General features: G+C 44.5%; 1 protein-coding gene across 1 annotated transcript in view; it reads right to left on the bottom strand.

Moving 5' to 3' along the window:
- Positions 1–2572: 2572 nt before the first annotated feature.
- The window catches only part of dscama (Down syndrome cell adhesion molecule a), a 385227-nt gene continuing 378342 nt past the window's right edge, over positions 2573–9457 (bottom strand). Inside the window, exon 34 of the mRNA XM_034178954.1 lies at positions 2573–2584. The gene's annotated coding sequence lies outside the window, so the exon portion shown is untranslated. The remainder of the gene's footprint in view (positions 2585–9457) is intronic.

Here is a 9457-nt window from a genome sequence, read left to right as displayed (position 1 = left end):
AGGTTAGTTCTCCACGCACTCTTTCCGCACCAGAGTTCATGAACATTCCTGACCTTTCACTCACACAGACATTCTTTTTCCCGGGAACACACACACCTTCTGAGCATTTTATCTACAAGGCCTGATAATTTTCAATCTTATCTTTTTTAGTCTCTTATCAATTTTCTTAGTCCAGGTTCTTTTGGGTAAGAGGCAATTAAAAAATATTACCTGTCAACTTGGGCGGAAATCCTGACTCACTCCTCCAGATCGTGCAGAAATTATAAAAGGTTTCTGCTTACCTTTTAGTCGTGATCACTGTTATTTACGGTCTGGAGGGATGAGCTGGACTGCCCCAGGCTGCCGGAATGCCCCTGGACCCTCCTGAAGCTGGCTCGCCAAGTTCTGTCGCGGCTCGTCTTTAGTCTTCTCAGGATGTCGTCTTTTAGATAACACAAACTAATTGCAAGTGATATGCTAGAAAATGACACAACACTTTAGAATAATTCAGCCTTAAGCAAGATAAAATGCACAGAGTTTTTAAGTTTATTTAAGCCTTCGACACAAAGCTTAGACAAACTGAGTCCTCTAGAGAGACTGAATATGACAACCGCGCTCGTCTATTTATTGGAGACCCGCGGGCATCGCTCCTCCTTCAACTTTTTTATTTATTTCATTCCCAAGACATGGTTTTCTATTGGAAGCGTCCTCTAGTGAACCCTAAGCAGGTGTTAGGCCATTATTTCAATGTGACAAACGCTCCCATTAAAACATGAAGGATTTACAACTGATTTTTTTAAAAGACCTTCAGCCACAGGTGCAGCTGGCCTGAGGCCCCCTCCGCACGTGGCCTCAGCCACACGTGCAGCTGGCCTGAGGCCCCTGCACGTGGCCTGCGGGAAAGCACCTAAAAGGCCTTGGAAAGCCCCTGACAGACTAAATGACTAATAGAGCCCTGTTTTTGGGTTGAACACCTGCTAGTTCAACCAGAGGACATACAGTTCGGATCAGGACACTTGATAGTTCATCACAGTTCAAATATGGACCTAAAAATTCTTCTACACTCAGTTGGATTTTTTAACCAAGCAGGACATTCACCTCAGCTGCAGGATGGAGCCTCTCACCGCTCAGGTGGAGGCGCGCGCGTCAGGCGCAGCTGCAGCCACTCCTCCTGTGGACCTGTCGCTTAACACAGAAAATCCAGTGGTCGTTCAAAGGTCTTCCCCCCATTGCCCGAAGCTTACATTAGCCCCCCGGAACCATAGGGGGGTTGTGTCGAAACATGCGTGGACTTCTTGATGCAGTGTGTGCTCGTTTTTTCGCAACACCCCGTGATGTAAGCGTCAGACCACAGCCGGGTGGCTTATGTAATTAATTTGCTTCGGGGCAAGGCACGCGCCTGGGCTACAGCGCTCTGGGAGCAGGACTCGCGGCTCCTCTCGACTTATATTGGGTTTATCAGGGAATTTCGACAGGTGTTCGACCATCCTAATAGAGGCGAATCCGCTTCAAATATGCTGCTGTTGATAAGACAGGGCCTCCGGAGCGCGGCTGAATATGCAGTCGACTTTCATGTTGCGGCAGCAAGGGCCAGCTGGAATTCAGTAGCGCTCCACGCTGCCTTTGTAAATGGGCTGTCTCCGGCCCTAAAGGAGCATGTGGTGGCTAAGGATCAGCTGCGGGATTTAGATGGGCTTATTGATCTGGTTATTCGCTTAGACAGTCGGTTAGAGGAATTTAAGGGGGAGCGAGACGAAGGGCGTGGCCAGATGCATGCTGTCCCTCTTCCATCCAGATCCGAGCGAGTGCTGTCTTCTCCCTGCTCCAAAGCCAGGGCTCTCCGCGTCACACCAGCTCCCCCTGCTGACGTTGCTATGGAAACGAGCAGGTCTAAAGTGACAAAAAAAGAAAAACAAAGGAAGCTGGCACGTGGAGAGTGTGTTTACTGCAGCTCGAATGAGCATGCGCAGAATAAGGGGCCCCAGGCAGTTAAACAACAAGGCTCAACCTTAGAGACTGGGTTAAGAGTGAGTCATACAAACCACATGGGTGTCCCACGCAAATGCGCACGACTCCCAGTCACAATCCTCTGTGGGGATTTAACCCTTACCGCCCCAGCACTGATCGACACAGGGTCGGAAGGGAACCTACTGGACAGTAGGTGGGCTAAGGAGGTAGGGCTCCCTCTGGTGGCCGTTCCTTCACCATTGATGGTGCGGGCACTAGATCAATCAATCAACTCAATCAACTTTTTTTTTATATAGCGCCAAATCACAACAAACAGTTGCCCCAAGGCGCTTTATATTGTAAGGCAAGGCCATACAACAATCATGAAAAACCCCAACGGTCAAAACGACCCCCTGTGAGCAAGCACTTGGCAACAGTGGGAAGGAAAAACTCCCTCTTAACAGGAAGAAACCTCCAGCAGAACCAGGCTCAGGGAGGGGCAGTCTTCTGCTGAGACTGGTTGGGGCTGAGGGAAAGAACCAGGAAAAAGACATGCTGTGGAGGGGGGCAGAGATCGATCACTAATGATTAAATGCGGAGTGATGCATACAGAGCAAAAAGAGAAAGAAACAGTGCATCATGGGAACCCCCCCACAGTCTACGTCTAAAGCAGCATAACAAAGGGATAGTCCAGGGTCACCCGATCCAGCCCTAACTATAAGCCTTAGCGAAAAGGAAAGTTTTAAGCCTAATCTTAAAAGTAGAGAGGGTATCTGTCTCCCTGATCTGAATTGGGAGCTGGTTCCACAGGAGAGGAGCCTGAAAGCTGAAGGCTCTGCCTCCCATTCTACTCTTACAAACCCTAGGAACTACAAATAAGCCTGCAGTCTGAGAGCGAAGCGCTCTATTAGGGTAATATGGTACTACGAGGTCCCTGAGATAAGATGGGACCTGATTATTCAAAACCTTATAAGTAAGAAGAAGAATTTTAAATTCTATTCTAGAATTAACAGGAAGCCAATGAAGAGAGGCCAACACGGGTGAGATATGCTCTCTCCTGCTAGTCCCCGTCAGTACTCTAGCTGCAGCATTTTGAATTAACTGAAGGCTTTTTAGGGAACTTTTAGGACAACCTGATAATAAAGAATTACAATAGTCCAGCCTAGAGGAAATAAATGCATGAATTAGTTTTTCAGCATCACTCTGAGACAAGACCTTTCTGATTTTAGAGATATTGCGTAAATGCAAAAAAGCAGTCCTACATATTTGTTTAATATGCGCTTTGAATGACATATCCTGATCAAAAATGACTCCAAGATTTCTCACAGTATTACTAGAGGTCAGGGAAATGCCATCCAGAGTAAAGATCTGGTTAGACACCATGCTTCTAAGATTTGTGGGGCCAAGTACAATAACTTCAGTTTTATCTGAGTTTAAAAGCAGGAAATTAGAGGTCATCCATGTCTTTATGTCTGTAAGACAATCCTGCAGTTTAGCTAATTGGTGTGTGTCCTCTGGCTTCATGGATAGATAAAGCTGGGTATCATCTGCGTAACAATGAAAATTTAAGCAATACCGTCTAATAATACTGCCTAAGGGAAGCATGTATAAAGTGAATAAAATTGGTCCTAGCACAGAACCTTGTGGAACTCCATAATTAACTTTAGTCTGTGAAGAAGATTCCCCATTTACATGAACAAACTGTAATCTATTAGACAAATATGATTCAAACCACCGCAGCGCAGTGCCTTTAATACCTATGACATGCTCTAATCTCTGTAATAAAATTTTATGGTCAACAGTATCAAAAGCAGCACTGAGGTCCAACAGAACAAGCACAGAGATAAGTCCACTGTCCGAAGCCATAAGAAGATCATTTGTAACCTTCACTAATGCTGTTTCTGTACTATGATGAATTCTAAAACCTGACTGAACCTCTTCAAATAGACCATTCCTCTGCAGGTGATCAGTTAGCTGTTTTACAACTACCCTCTCAAGAATCTTTGAGAGAAAAGGAAGGTTGGAGATTGGCCTATAATTAGCTAAAATAGCTGGGTCAAGAGATGGCTTTTTAAGTAATGGTTTAATTACTGCCACCTTAAAAGCCTGTGGTACATAGCCAACTAACAAAGATAAGTTGATCATATTTAAGATTGAAGCATTAAATAATGGTAGGACTTCCTTGAGCAGCCTGGCAGGAATGGGGTCTAACAAACATGTTGATGGTTTGGATGAAGTAACTAATGAAAATAACTCAGACAGAACAATCGAAGAGAAACAGTCTAACCAAATACCGGCATCACTGAAAGCAGCCAAAGATAACGATACATCTTTGGGATGGTTATGAGTAATTTTTTCTCTAATAGTCAAAATTTTGTTAGCAAAGAAAGTCATGAAGTCATTACTAGTTAAAGTTAATGGAATACTCAGCTCAATAGAGCTCTGACTCTTTGTCAGCCTGGCTACAGTGCTGAAAAGAAACCTGGGGTTGTTCTTATTTTCTTCAATTAGTGATGAGTAGAAAGATGTCCTAGCTTTACGGAGGGCTTTTTTATAGAGCAACAAACTCTTTTTCCAGGCTAAGTGAAGATCTTCTAAATTAGTGAGACGCCATTTCCTCTCCAACTTACGGGTTATCTGCTTTAAGCTACGAGTTTGTGAGTTATACCACGGAGTCAGACACTTCTGATTTAAAGCTCTCTTTTTCAGAGGAGCTACAGCATCCAAAGTTGTCTTCAATGAGGATGTAAAACTATTGACGAGATACTCTAACTCCCTTACAGAGTTTAGGTAGCTACTCTGCTCTGTGTTGGTATATGACAATAGAAAACATAAAGAAGGAATCATATCCTTAAACCTAGTTACAGCGCTTTCTGAAAGACTTCTAGTGTAATGAAACTTATTCCCCACTGCAGGGTAGTCCATCAGGGTAAATGTAAATGTTATTAAAAAATGATCAGACAGAAGGGAGTTTTCAGGGAATACTGTTAAGTCTTCTATTTCCATACCATAAGTCAAAACAAGATCTAAGATATGATTAAAGTGGTGGGTGGACTCATTTACTTTTTGAGCAAAGCCAATAGAGTCTAATAATAGATTAAATGCAGTGTTGAGGCTGTCATTCTCAGCATCTGTGTGGATGTTAAAATCGCCCACTATAAGTATCTTATCTGAGCTAAGCACTAAGTCAGACAGAAGGTCTGAAAATTCACAGAGAAACTCACAGTAACGACCAGGTGGACGATAGATAATAACAAATAAAACTGGTTTTTGGGACTTCCAATTTGGATGGAAAAGACTAAGAGACAAGCTTTCAAATGAATTAAAGCTCTGTCTAGGTTTTTGATTAATTAATAAGCTGGAATGGAAGATTGCTGCTAATCCTCCGCCCCGGCCCGTACTACGAGCATTCTGACAGTTAGTGTGACTCGGGGGTGTTGACTCATTTAAACTAACATATTCATCCTGCTGTAACCAGGTTTCTGTTAGGCAGAATAAATCAATACGTTGATCAATTATTATATCATTTACCAACAGGGACTTAGAAGAGAGAGACCTAATGTTTAATAGACCACATTTAACTGTTTTAGTCTGTGGTGCAGTTGAAGGTGCTATATTATTTTTTCTTTTTGAATTTTTTTGCTTAAATAGATTTTTGCTGGTTATTGGTGGTCTGGAAGCAGGCACCGTCTCTACGGGGATGGGGTAATGAGGGGATGGCAGGGGGAGAGAAGCTGCAGAGAGGTGTATAAGACCACAGCTCTGCCTCCTGGTCCCAACGCTAGACAGTCACAGTTTGGAGGATCCAAGAAAATTGGCCAGATTTCTAGAAATGAGAGCTGCTCCATCTAAAGTGGGATGGATGCCGTCTCTCCTAACAAGACCAGGTTTTCCCCAGAAGCTTTGCCAATTATCAATGAAGCCCACCTCATTTTTTGGACACCACTCAGACAGCCAGCAATTCAAGGAGAACATGCGGCTAAACATGTCACTCCCGGTCTGATTGGGGAGGGGCCCAGAGAAAACAACAGAGTCCGACATTGTTTTTGCAAAGTTACACACCGATTTAATGTTAATTTTAGTGACCTCCGATTGGCGTAACCGAGTGTCATTACTGCCGACGTGAATTACAATCTTACCAAATTTACGCTTAGCCTTAGCCAGCAATTTCAAATTTCCTTCAATGTCGCCTGCTCTGGCCCCTGGAAGACAATTGACAATGGTTGCTGGTGTCGCTAACTTCACATTTCTCAAAACAGAGTCGCCAATAACCAGAGTTTGATCCTCGGCGAGTGTATCGTCGAGTGGGGAAAAACGGTTAGAGATGTGCACGGGTTGACGGTGTACACGGGGCTTCTGTTTAGGGCTACGCTTCCTCCTCACAGTCACCCAGTCGGCCTGCTTTCCCGACTGCCCGGGATCCGCCAGGGGGGAACTAACGGTGGCTAAGCCACCTTGGTCCGCACCGACCACAGGGGCCTGTCTAGCTGTAGAATTTTCCACGGTGCGGAGCCGAGTCTCCAATTCGCCCAGCCTGGCCTCCAAAGCTACGAATAAGCTGCACTTATTACAAGTACCGTTACTGCTAAAGGAGGCCGAGGAACAGCTAAACATTTCACAACCAGAGCAGAAAAGTGCGGGAGAGACAGGAGAAGCCGCCATGCTAAATCGGCTAAAAGCTAGTAGCTACGCAACCTAGTGGATTTCTAAAAACACTCAAAGTGAATAATGTGTAAATAATTTAGAGGTGATTCAGCAGAAGGAGTGCTTTAGTTAAGGCACCAGACAGGCCATGAAGCAGCACAAGTAACGCACGGCAACAGCGAACGCACGACAACGGTGCAAAAATAAAATAAAAATCCACTAGACAGGCTGCGGAGCAGCACAGGCAACACACGACAACGGTGGTAAAAAAATAAATAAAAATAAAATAAAAATCCACTAGACAGGCTGTGGAGCAGCACAGGTAACGCACGACAACAGTGGTAGAAAATAAAATAAAAATCCACTAGACAGGCTGCGGAGCAGCACAGGCAACACACGACAACGGTGGTAAAAAAATAAATAAAAATAAAATAAAAATCCACTAGACAGGCTGCGGAGCAGCACAGGTAACACACGACAACGGTGGTAAAAAAAAAAAATAAATAAAATAAAAATCCACTAGACAGGCCGTGGAACAGCACAGGTAACACACGACAACGGTGGTAAAAAATAAAATAAAAATCCACTAGACAGGCTGTGGAGCAGCACAGGTAACGCACGACAACGGCGGCAAAAAATAAAATAAAAATCCACTGGACAGGCTGCGGAGCAGCACAGGTAACGCACGACAATGGTGGTAAAAAAAATAAATAAATAAAAATAAAATAAAAATCCACTAGATAGGCCGTGGAACAGCACAGGTAACGCACGACAACGGTGGTAAAAAATAAAATAAAAATCCACTAGACAGGCTGCGGAGCAGCACAGGTAACGCACGACAATGGTGGTAAAAAAAAAAAAAAAAAAAAATAAAATAAAAATCCACTAGACAGGCCGTGGAACAGCACAGGTAACGCACGACAACGGTGGTAAAAATAAAATAAAAATCCACTAGACAGGCTGTGGAGCAGCACAGGTAACGCACGACAACGGCGGCAAAAAATAAAATAAAAATCCACTAGACAGGCTGTGGAGCAGCACAGGTAACGCACGACAACGGTGGCAAAAAACAATAAAAATCCACTAGACAGGCTGTGGAGCAGCACAGGTAACGCACGACAACGGTGGTAAAAAATAAAATAAAAATCCACTAGACAGGCTGCGGAGCAGCACAGGCAACGCACGACAATGGTGGCAAAAAACAATAAAAATCCACTAGACAGGCTGTGGAGCAGCACAGGTAACGCACGACAACGGTGGTAAAAAATAAAATAAAAATCCACTAGACAGGCTGTGGAGCAGCACAGGTAACGCACGACAACGGTGGTAAAAAATAAAATAAAAATCCACTAGACAGGCTGTGGAGCAGCACAGGTAACGCACGACAACGGTGGTAAAAAATAAAATAAAAATCCACTAGACAGGCTGTGGAGCAGCACAGGTAATGCACGACAACGGTGGTAAAAAATAAAATAAAAATCCACTAGACAGGCTGCGGAGCAGCACAGGTAACGCACGACAACAGTGCTAAAATAAAATAAAAATCCACTGGACAGGCTGTGGAGCAGCACAAGTAACACACGACAACAGTGCTAAAATAAAATAAAAATCCACTAGGCAGGCTGTGGAGCAGCACGACAACAGTGCTAAAAAATGAAATAAAAATAAAAACGAAAGCGTTAGCAAGCTAGTTAGCTTGCCAACGCTGATGAAAGTTAGCTTATAAAAGTGCTCCGTCGCGATGTTTCGACCGATTAGAGGTCTTCTTTAGGCGTTGGAGCACGGTGAAAAAGTAAAAAAAAAAAAAAAAAAAAAAAAAAAGTAAAAAAGTCTTGAAAAAGACTGTTAATTCAAAGAACTCAAACAGCTCAGTTCAAACAGCTAACAGATACAGCAGAACACCGCTGTGCTCCGGAACCAATCAAGATGGCACTCTTCTTCCAGAAATCACACACCAGACACAGCCTTTAACCTTGGTTGTCTCTGGTAATCACAGGGAGGAGATTGTGTTTTATGTGACACCTTCTACCTCCAGAATTATTTTGGGATTTCCATGGATGGTGAAGCACAGTCCCCGGATTGATTGGCCATCTGGGGTTGTGGCTCAATGGAGCGAAACCTGCCACCGGGAGTGTTTAACATCCTCGGTGCCACCCGGTGATGCTGTTAAAGAGGAGATTCAAGTTCCCCCCAGTCTCACGATGGTGCCGACTGAGTATCATGATCTTGCTGACGTTTTCAGCAAAGATCTGGGACTCACTCTGCCCCCGCACCGACCGTATGATTGTGCCATTGATTTGGTTCCAGGCGCTGAGTACCCGTCCAAGCAGGCTGTACAATCTCTCACGTCCTGAGCGCGAATCAATGGAGACCTACATCTGGGACTCTTTAGCTGCTGGGCTAATCCGAAATTCCTCATCCCCATTAGTTGCAGGTTTCTTTTTTGTGGGCAAGAAGGACGGCGGACTCCGTGCATGCATTGATTATAGAGGGCTGTACAAGATCACGGTTCGCAACCGATACCCATTGCCTCTATTTGATTCAGTGTTCACGCCCCTGCCTGGAGCCAAAATATTCACTAAATTGGATCTCAGAAATGCTTATCACCTGGTTCGGATACGGAAGGGAGACGAATGGAAGACGGCATTTAACACCCCCTTAGGTCACTTTGAGTACCTGGTCATGCCGTTCAGCCTCACTAACGCCCCCGCAACATTCCAAGCTTTGGTTAATGACGTTCTGCGGGATTTCCTGCACCGATTCATCTTCATATATCGAGACGATATCCTCATCTTCTCCCCGGACTCTGAGACCCATGTTAAGCATGTCCGTCAGGTCCTTCAGCAGTTGTTGGAGAACCGGCTGTTTGTGAAGGGTGAGAAGTGTG

Source organism: Thalassophryne amazonica, chromosome 9, assembly GCF_902500255.1.
Source record: "Thalassophryne amazonica chromosome 9, fThaAma1.1, whole genome shotgun sequence".
In the NCBI taxonomy this organism is placed as follows: domain Eukaryota; kingdom Metazoa; phylum Chordata; class Actinopteri; order Batrachoidiformes; family Batrachoididae; genus Thalassophryne; species Thalassophryne amazonica.
The sequence above is the reverse complement of the archived record's forward strand: the minus strand, read 5'-3'. Positions and strand labels throughout refer to the sequence as shown.